This window comes from Nothobranchius furzeri, chromosome 9 (assembly GCF_043380555.1).
Source record: "Nothobranchius furzeri strain GRZ-AD chromosome 9, NfurGRZ-RIMD1, whole genome shotgun sequence".
NCBI classification, from domain to species: domain Eukaryota; kingdom Metazoa; phylum Chordata; class Actinopteri; order Cyprinodontiformes; family Nothobranchiidae; genus Nothobranchius; species Nothobranchius furzeri.
The window spans coordinates 45,795,216-45,806,626 of NC_091749.1; positions in this window are offsets into that span (position 1 = coordinate 45,795,216).

Sequence of the window (11,411 nt, forward strand, 5' to 3'; positions counted from 1 at the left end):
TGCAGCCAAGGTGTTGAGGGGTTTGGTAGCCTGAGGATCAGGTATCTGCTTTTTGCAGATGATGTGGTTCTGCTGGCTTCATTTCGTTGAAGCGGTTCGCAGACAAGTGTGAAGCGGCTGGGGTGAGAATCAGGTCTAAATCCGAGGCCATGGTCTTGAGTCAGAAAAGGGTAGAATGTCTTCTCCAGGTCAGGGACGAGGTCCTACCTCAAGTGGAGGAGTTTCAGTATCTCTGGATGTTGTTCACGAGTGAGGGAACGCTGGAGCACGAGATTGATAGGCAGATTGGTGCTGCATCTGCATGGATCTTATTCGTTGCACCAGTCTGTCATGGTGAAGAGAGAGCCGAGAAAAAAGATGATTTACCGGTTGATCTACGTTCCAACCCTCACCTATGGTCACGAACTTTGGGTAGTGACAGATAAAATGAGATCACGGATACAAGCGGCCAAAGTGACTTTTCTCTGCATGGTGGCTGAGAAGCCCAGTCATCCAGGAGGGACTCAGACTAGATCCGCTACTCATCCACATCAAGAGGAGCCAGTTGAGGTGGCTCAGGCATCTAGTTAGGATGCATCCTGGACGCCTCCTTGGTAAAGTTTTCCAGGCATGTCCAACTGGGAGGAGACCTAAAGGAAGACCCAGGACACGCTGGAGGGACTATGTCTCTCGTCTGGCCAGGGAACATTTTGGGATTCCCCGGAAGAGCTGGCCCAAGTGGCTGGGGAGAGGGAAGTCTGGGCCTCTCTGCTTAGGCTGCTGCTTCTGCGACCTGACTCCAGATAAGCAGAAGAGGATGGATGGATCTTATATATTTTCTGTCCTTTAATAGAACAAATAGGATTAAAAACCAAAAACATGTCTGTTTCAGAAAGTGATTCCCACACTTCCATTCAGCAAAGCGCTCCCTGAGACCTCGTTCAGAAAACGAGAGAGGATGTTTCAGAAATTTTCTTTTCTTTTGTTTTAATACATATACTCATCATGTATTTTAGCTACCTGCATTGTGGTTATTGAGTAAAACCACAACTGTGTATTTTATTTATAATTTTACAGGCTGTCCAGCAAGAATAAATCTTTGAAAAAACAAAAGAAAAAAGACCTTTCAAAGTGATGTCTTTAAATTTGAAGTCGAAGGACATGACTGATTCAGCTTTTTGTTATTTGCTTTCCCTGTGTAGGCTCAGGTAAGATGAGTGTCAGAGTTTGGTAGCAAACTTGTTTTGTTTGAAAGTTCTAAATCCTTCAAAAGGGACAGGAACGGTGGAGAAAAACGCATTTATTGGAATCATTTACCTCCTGCTGTGAACTAAGCCCTACAGTTCTACACTCCCTGGTATCCTACTTTGCTAAAGTTTTAATAATTTAAAACAAAATCTGAATTATTGATTTCCCTTCTGGAAATTCCAAACTTGTTCTGATAACCCATCTATTGTCACAGTGACAGATGAATGAAGTCTCCCTGCTTTGCTGGAAGAAGGTTAAGGGGACAACCATTTAACCCTGGAGTTGCACACAGCAGCAGACGCTCATCTGTTGGTGTTTTCACACAGCTACCATGCACTAATTGCCCAGAGACAATAGTGTTTTTTTTTCAATAGGAGCTTGTTAAGCAGTGCCTGCTTGAATTGCCTGTGGTCCTTAGTTTTACAAGCTGGCTGATGGCCTGTAAGTTACTGTTTCTGCTGCAGTTATATTTCAGTGCAGCTGTGCAAGATTGCTTTTCCATTTCTCATCTTCCTACAATTCAAATAGCCTACGGGAGAATCTCAGTTCCCAGTGGAAGTTTCATGTCAAGTTCTCCGGCTCCAGGGATTGGGATTTGTTGTGCTTTTTTTTTTTATTGTTGGCCTGTTTTATATCAAGCTGGTGTTCAGTAAAAGATGTACCTTTGTAATAAAGTCTCTAAACAAATAAAGAAATAAATGTTGGTGCAATGGTAGTAGGTTGCTGCTGCATTTATATTTAAAGCTTTTAATTGTGTGTTATTTTGTGAAAATGAGATCAGAAAGCACATCAGCCAGTATGGGTTTTAATTATAACAGAAAAAATAAACGAATCGGAGTGGTACCTTGAGATGTTAAAGTTAATTTGGTTTTATTTCCTACAGAATGATAATTTACTTGGCATGGTTTTGTTGCGACCTATAAGTTGTTTACACCTTTTCTCTGAGCAGGTATGCTGTTGAATCTCCTTTTATTGCTTTGGAACGTGGTTGGAGTCGAGATCCAGCTCTGATAAGAAGCTTTTTTTTTATTTGTAATGTGTAAAATGTTAATATTAGGACAATAAAACATCCCATCCCACACTGCCCATTAAACTGAGTTATCTCTCAATGCAATGCTGGTTAGGTGTATATTTGTGTGTCACATGTTATTTGTACATTAAATGAATGAATATGCTTCGTGTTGACATATTTATCGTGGAATTAGGCTTTGATAGTAATATGTGTAGCTAAAGTTACATCAGGGAAATCAACTTTTTCTGCTGTTTAGATATAACGTTTTACTGTGTTGAATGGGCATTGGATATACTGTCTTTCATATACATAGTTGACACACTTTGGCTCTGGGTCAACTGGTGAAGTCCAGATTGGTCTAGCAGCTCCATCTGAAGTGCATCTACTGTTAGTAACCCCTATGTGGTCAGCAGCTGTGTGTACGGGCTTCTTGCTGCATTGCGCTCAAACAAGCTGATGATAACCCTGCCTCATGTTGGGCCTGAAAAACCATCTCTGTCTCTAAACACATTCTCTCCTTACACCATGCCAGGCATGTCCAAAGTGCAGCCTGGAGACCACTCTTGTTCTGTGCAGCCCTCAACTGCATGTCAAGAATAGAACTGTGTCTCGCAGGCTGCTGCAGATAGAAAAACCTCATAATGAAGATCTTTTTATAAATTGGAAAAGTTAAGTCCATGTTAGTCTTGTTAACCTGCTTTGAAATATTTTTTTAATTGTAATCTCATTTGAATCTAACCACACAACAAGTGACCCAGATCCTGGTCTTGTTGCTGATAAAGGACTACATTTTATTTTTACACCAACAAAACCTAACCCTAAATAAAGTACCAGAGCCTTTTTATCTTCCGTCTATAAAGTTTTACTCTTTTCCACAAAAACCCTATAAATGGTTTCATTCATTGAATTGTTGACTGAGGATACAAAAAAATCTAAAACATTTTTTAAATAGAAAAATATAATCTAATTTTGATGTCACATCCTTTCAATTAGTCAATTTTTGCCCTTGTCTTCAAACAGTTGGATATTATACCATTTCCAGTCTTAACAAAGGCTAAAGCTGTTGTTGTTTGAGGTATTTGCACAATTTAGTAAATGTGTTTTTTTAATTGTCCTCCATGTGCTTCTGGTGTTTTTTTTTACATTATCAACATCTTCCCAGCATCCCCAGTAAGTGTCACAAAAATCTGATGTGTTTTTGTGCATTTTCACCCTTTTAAAGCTGTTTTCTCTCACATCTTGGGGCAAAATGAAAAAGACAGATATTTTAGCCCTTTTGTTCACCTCCCATGACTGAATGTTGTAGTTTCATATCTGGGGATCAGAGATGAGCAGTTAACCTTTCCCATCAGTTTTCCCACCAGGCAGTTCTGTGGCCTTAACCTTAAACTTGTATTTTATCTAAAACTATTATAATTCAGCCTGCAGCCCTTGGTGCAGTCCCTGACCCTCGTCTGGCTCGCCAACAGTCCCCCAGATAATCTTACGGTCTGAAGTAACAGGATCAGTCTTGGCCACCTGAGAAACATAAAAGTCTTCTCATTTCTATCTTTTACATCTCAGATAATTTATTTCTAGATTTTCCTAAATATTAGAAAAACTTTAAACGCATGAATAGTCTTAGTTTCCAAAGTCTCAAATGACTGAAACAAAAACATACTTCATTCTTTAAATATTTATGAGTTTCCTGATATTGATTAAAAAAATGCACAATTTACTGGCTAATCTGCCCTTTTATTAACTGTTTAGACCACTAGCTCATTGGGGTCAGAAAGCCCTGAGGAGTGCAAACTTCATAAAAATAACAAGCACATCAGACTCCCTTTCATTAGTGGCAACAAGTGAAAAGGTAAATGTGTAAAACAAAGTTTAAGAATTATGAAAGTTTTGTAACAGTTTGTTACAAATCAGTAAATGCATTGTGTCCTCACGCGCTCCCGTAGAAAGAAACATGGCATCTAATATGGCATCGCCCAGAGACTTAGGGGGTGTTTCTCAATGTCAAGGAACCTTGCCTCAATGTCTTGCCCTCGCCCCGATTGCCTAGGAGATACGTCATCAGGAGCTGCCAAGACATGTTCCAATGTTCATGTTCTACTGAGGCGTGTGTTCTCCGTTTGTTAGCCGTTTAGCTAGCTGAGCGAGGATACATGCGAGGTGTCTTGTAGTCTAGCCTTGGTCAAAAATTACCCAGAATACACTGCTGTATTTTCAAAAGGATGGCGGATCAGAAGCTGCCAGCTGCTTCGGGGTCAATTTTCGAGTTTAAAAGTAAGTCAACTAATTTAAAATGTTTTTTTTAGATCAAAAGAAGTTATCTATTGTTGGTTAGTTGCTTAGTAGTTGCAGCTTCGTCGGCTAGCGGGTAGTAACTCACTTATATTTTTAATTTAATAAATATATACACAATTTTAAAAGTAAAAGGATGAAACTAATACGTCTAAAATATAATGTTATCTCCCGTGTCACGTGACGTGTCTCGTTACCCGCTCAGGGTAACCTTTGACCCACCTCGTGTGGACTGACCAATGAGGATAGGGTCTTAACTTGAGGCCCTCTCTTCATTGGTCAGTCTGCATGAGACTGACTCTCAACCGCTCTCAACTGACGTTCAAAGTCATAGGCAGCGAAGCGTCTCTGTGCAGCGCAAAAGCCCGGGTGGACAGTTTGTTTAATATAGGGTGATCATATTTCCATTTCCAAACAAGAGGACAGGGGATCTGTGCCTATGATGTCACACTATGGCAACGCCACACAAATCACGCTGGGACCCTTTTTTTGTAAGAACTAAAATTAATATCAGATTCTGCCAATAAAATGGCTTTAAAACGATTCATGTGTAAATATTTAGCATATTCATTGCAAAATTTCATTTTTCTGCTTTAGTGCTGCAACAAGGTTTTGTTAATAATAAATTATTATACCTTTTGTTTTACTACAGCATCGGTAAGCTTCCTGTGCACAGATTATTAAGGATGCTTGTTTCAGCTGTGAGATTAGACGATAGGATCAATGAAAAAATAAGTGTCACACACTCCATGGAAACTTTCAGAGAATCCACAAATAGTGCCTTTCAAATGATTTTGTTACTTTTTGCAAGTTTAGAAAAGAAGTAGCTGAGACAGCATGTGTGATAATTTAGTTTTTTATCTGATGATATTAGAACATGTCAGTAATGTCTGAGGGGCTTTTACAAACACTGTATAACTAAAGCCCTTTTCAGATAGACATTCTGGAATATGTGTGGACAATTCAATCCGGTTTTTAACCAGAACTGTGTTTTCAGACACACCACTTTTGTACCGGAACTTGTCCTTTCGGTTGCCTTCACACAGCAGGGAAAAGTTCCAGATGTCTGAGGGAGGGGAGGGGGGGAGAATCAGACTTATGTTAAGCATAATTCTGCGCATACAAAGATGCATAAGAGACCTGGATGATGAAGCTCAATGGTTAAAGGAATCACTGAAGCGGTGTGAAGCGCTCCGTCGCGCGTCTAGACGGTACCGTATGAGGCGAGCTGCCATGGTTCGCCGCATGCTACAGCAGCGGGCTATCTAGGTGCGCACAGTGTCCTCCGGTCCCCTCCTCCTCCCTGTCTGGAACTCGACCTCACCAGTCTGAAGCAGCCACCTTGTCCGTAACAAGTCCGGACCTGTTACTAGGGGCGTCGTCCGGTTAACTTACGGAAAACGTTATCCGGATGTTTGTATTCAGACACAAAGGTCTTACGGACAGAGTCCGGAACATTTCCGCTTTTCATGGCCTGTCTGAAGGGGGCTTAATACTCCTGGACAGGGTATGAATTACACAGAGGCTTCTGGGGAGCCCAGTAATAGGGTGGGGGTGGGGGGTTCAGTTTTGCCTTGGCCCCCAAAATGCCTTGAAACAGCCCTGGGTGTGTGACTATAAGACAGACTTGAGTTTTGAAGGTGATCTGAATTGTATCAGATGTATAATTATTACATGTGTGTAACTTATGGTTTAATACAGGTAAAAACGTGTAGTGGAGATAAATCTACCTACATTTTACTTTTCAACACTTTGTTTTCTTGTTTTTATTTAACTATTTTCCTGTCCTGTCTGTCTCTCATCTTCCTGCATCTCCTCTAAACTCTCCAGAAAAACTGCTGCCTAGATTCTTACTTTTTCACCTCATCAGTTACTTTTGAGCAGATCAAAGGGATCTCCTGACCACAAAGCGGAGTGTGTGTTTTGATGCTGCGTCAGTGAGGTGAAATCACCGCAGCACAGGTGATGAGCCCCGCAGAACATGTCTGGGGAAAAGAGGACGTATGGTCACCCTAGTTTAATATAAAGCGGTTAGATTACAGATACAGTATTTTGCTCGTGCCCTTGCTGACCTGGGCCTGGGCCCTTTAGAGTTCGTGGACCCCTGGGCAATTGCCCAGTTGCCCATATGGTTAATCCAGCCTTGACTGAATACCCCGGCCTTACATTGAGTTTTGATTTATTCCAAGATTTTGTCATTCCCAAGGAAGAATCGCTGCCCGGCAAAAGTAAAGCAAACAAGGAAGAGACAAAAATTCTTTGCCCTGATCCACTGGCTCAAGAAAAGAACAAATTACATTGATTCCTATGCTAAAAATGTCTACTTCACAGGAGAAACAAACATGTTTGCAGCCTTGAACAAAAAAAAAAACATTTTAGGTTTAATAGGTCAAGTTTACCATCATGATAACTCTGAGCGGGTATAACGTTTTGTAACTCATCAGTGTAGATGTAATTAACCCTTTATAGGGCACTCATTGAAGTATTTTAATGTTTAAAATTTCAACCGGGTGTTATTGTAGTATATAACTAAAGTGTATTTCTGTTGTTACAACTTTCAAATAAATGTATTTTCATGCAGAAAATCTGAGAAAACAAAGTGATCAAATATGGACGTTGGCCCTGTTCTGGTAAAAGAAATCCCAAAATAAAATAACATGAACAAGTTAAAAAAAACATTATTTTTGGATAATACAGATAATTAAAGGGCACTTTAAAACAATCTAGCAAATTTTAGAACATTATATCCTGTTCAAAAATACAGAATACATCACAATTAGTATATTTTTATAAAAACTGATTATTGTGGAATATTTTTTGAAAAGTAATTGAACAATAGATATTATTTCTGATCAAATATAGATTATTAGACTTTTTTGAATATTTAACATTTGAGTATCTGGCTCAACGTCATCTTCCTCCTGTTCATCATCATCACTGATGGCGAGATTGGTTGGCGTAACAACTGTCCTGCTCCATTTCCAAGATAAATCTTAACTACAAAATTAATTCAATATCACAATTGTTATTATTACTGTTACCGTGAATATTAAGATTGTCTAAAAAACAACTGATTTTACCTGAAAATATTTGTAATTTATTTTACTTGTTCAAATATGGCAGATTTGAGTTTCATGCTATGATTTCACCAACTTCATTGAGTTTAACATTTACAACACACATATCCTTACTTAACACAGCTAGTCAACCTTGTCATGTGAGAGTTTCATAAACCTACCATTGTTGGTTTTAGAGATGTGGCCATAAACACGAGAGGAGACCGAGGAGTTTTCTGGCTCTGCAGACACACCAATATTTAGTGCTTTATTGCCCCACACTGATTGGTGGAATGGCGCCATGGCGCAAACCTTAGCTAGCTTGATCTCTGATGATTGTTTGGGTGAAATCCTGTAATTTTAACAGTTTGTGAAAAAGCACACCAACATCATTTATGATGAGAGTGGAAGTGTCTAAATATGGACGTTGGCCCTATAAAGGGTTAGCGTAATTATGATTTATTAGGGGAGTGACTTTTTGATTGACAGGCGTCCGTTGAGTCAGTGCTTGCCTCCTACTTTCTCCAGGGAGGTGTCAGCCCTACTTCACACTGGAAGCATCAGCAGTGCGGAATGTCACTGCTTCAAATAGAATCATTATAGTCTATAGATACGTTAATTTCTGCAGTTAACATAAGGCTAGACAGGAAATCATACACGGTTTTAGTGTAAAACCTCTGATAATTTTCAAAATAAAAGACTACTACATCACTGCCTTAGTGATACGATTTCGTATCTATGTAGATTATGTCTACATTTTAAAAGAGGTTTGCCATGTCTTTGAATTTTATTTTGTCTGTTGTTTATTTTATCTCATTATGATCAAACTTATTGTATTTTAGTGTTTTCTCCCTCTGCTGCATAACTTTTACTTTTACTTTGGCTGTAAACGAAACAAATTTCCCACTTGTGGGACTAATAAAGGTTATCTTATCTTATCTTATCTTATCTGTTAGTAGAAAAATATCTCATGAATCACTTTCTGCAAAAATGTCTGAACGTAATCATTAGAAGTGCATCTACAATCGATTGAATTTTGGAGGGAACCCTACTCAATAAGGCTGCCACAGATAACCCAAATTAGCAAACATAAGACTACTGCAGGGATGCTCGATGTTGGCTTTTTCACCGATATCCGATATACCGATGTTTTTTGACTCTTAAAGATATTGGCCAGAGACAAAATTCCTTTGAATGGCATGTATAAAAAAGTATTAAAACCTCAGAGGAAAAAGGTTATTGGTTTTTCGCGGCTGGAATTTTAAGAAAATCTGGTGTTTTTTACTGGCGTGGGAAAAACTGAAACGAACTTCCGGTCTAAGCCCTGGGCAGCTGGTGACGTATCACAAGGCACTCTGCTAAAACAGTGATAGTAAACAACCCCCAACTCCGGTGTTTCTGCGTTAGCATTATAGCAGAGAACAATGTGTCATCAGTCAGGTGTAGCTTCTGAAGCCTCTGCTAGTCGGCCAGATTTGTTGTTTTTTTTCTCTGGGATACAGCGACAAGAACGGGTATTGGATTACTGGAGACGTTCAACCGAACTCCATGCCCTGCAGCTGGATATCAGAACCGGAGGTGCAGACATGCTTTGGACCAGGGGCGGCGTTAGGCCCGGCTACTTGGGCTGAAGCCCCGGATGTTTCATGGAAAGCCCCGGATGTAAATCGCGGATGTAACATGCAGTACCAAAGTCCAACAGAGAGGGAGCAGCTGGCAGTAGTTTGTATACAGCCTGCCTGAGCCTCCACCACTGAAGAAGAAGCCCTTCAGCAGCCGGCTTCTACACACTCTGCCTGAAACGCATGAGTGAAGATGGACATAAGGACGTTTTTTTAGACCAAAAGTACAACGACAGAACCCCAGCTTTGATGAGACTGGTGTTGACTCAGGTTTGTGAGTCTTATTTGAAAATATTTGTTGTGCTGCTGGTTTGCCTAAAGTTAGCTTATCAGGTAAAGTTGTTGGAGAAAGAAAGGGAATATTTACTATCATCTCACACTAAACACTAACAGGAACAATACTCTGCCCCGAAAATGCTTAATATGTAGCTTCAGATTAAAAAATATGAGGTACAAGACAAATATATGTGATGTTGACTAATGCGTGTCGTGTGTGTGTGTGTGTGTGTGTGTGTGTGTGTGTGTGTGTGTGTGTGTGTGTGTGTGTGTGTGCTCGTGCGCGTGTGTGTTAAGCCCCGGATCTTCTTTAGACCATTTCACTCAGAAAACCCACGGCTCGATTAGGACACCGGGGAGGATTATGTTCATCTTCTGAACCAAAATCGGAACATTTTGTTAAAGTTTGTTAAATATTTCATGTCTGTGCTCTACCGATAGCTTTCAGTTAAGTTCTCAGCTGATTAGCTCCATCATATTGTCCCAATATAATTCAGTAATCTACAGATGAGTAAAATAACATGTTGCCAGCTTTACCATTGTGTGTATTTGATATAACATCGGAAAATATTTAAATGATTTCTTACCAGAATAAATCTTCCTGATGCTAACTCGCTAGCTCGGATTGTTGTTTTCTAATCCAGGACGACATTGAGGTTGTACCGGTCCTATAGGAGGATCTATTGTTGAAAAATGGGGATCATCTTTTAGATTATGTGTGTGTGTGTGTGTGTGTGTGTGTGTGTGTGTGTGTGTGTGTGTGTGTGTGTGTATGTATGTGTGTGTGTGTGTGTGTGTGTATGTGTGTGTGTGTGTGTGTGTGTGTGTGTGTGTGTGTGTGTGTGTGTGCGTGTGTGCGTGTGTGTGCGTGTGTGTGTCGTAGCTTTCACAAATTACTTGTTCTTTACCGAAGATAACACGGTTCGTGCTGCGGCAGTCATGCTAACGGGATTCGCCTGCTGGAGTCCAGAAGTACTGGTGCGGTTCTAAATGGATTTATAGATGTAGATATTATTTTAGATCAAACCTATGTTATTTAAAAATACGTGTAGGACACGGACATATGGCTCAGACCTTTAGCTGCAGCTGTAAATGCAATTTTCTGTTTTAATTAGGAACACGATAGTAAACAAAATACAGTGATTTACCATGCTAGCAACAGCAGCTACCTAGTATGACGTGCGTGAGTGACGTATGCAAAACACAGTTCTTCACTGCCTGGAGGAGAGAATTTTGATTTTCTGTAACAATTTATGACTAAATTCCTTAACAAAACGAAAAACTGAACCCAGTTCATATTTATATAGATGGTAAAGTGTAGTTATACTGCATTTCTACAATTTTAATGCTGAGTCTAGCCACTACCTTTAAATTCCAGTACTGATGTAAACCGATACTAATATATGCTGTGTACCATCTCATGAAGAAAGAAAAATGTAAACATTTTAGGTAACTAACATCAGATATCTCCTAATGATGCATACTTACATTTGACCAATTTTCTGTGCAATACGACAACTTCAGTTTAAGTTAGTAACAGGAAAGGTGCCATATTTATTTTGTCTCCAACAGCTGCTGAATCTCATTCTCCCTAAGTGTGATGCTAAGATGTATTAGTAATGTATTTTTTCTTTTTCTGATAAAACACTTAAAAAGATCTTCAGATTAGAAAAGTAAAGCAAGCCTTGGTTGAAGATTCTTGTTTTGTTTTAGTCGTTTGCTTGCTGTCTAGCTAAATATAGCTATGTGCTGTAAGGACAGCAGACATTCAGTGCACAGGGCACATTTCTACTTCACAAGTTGTCATAAATAAACTAAAATATCTCAAATAGTTTACCTTCAGATCTTTCATATTTTGACATTTTGAAAGAGGAGAAATAGCAGAAGAGTTTGATGTATAATATGTGCATGATATGTAAAAGCTGTGTC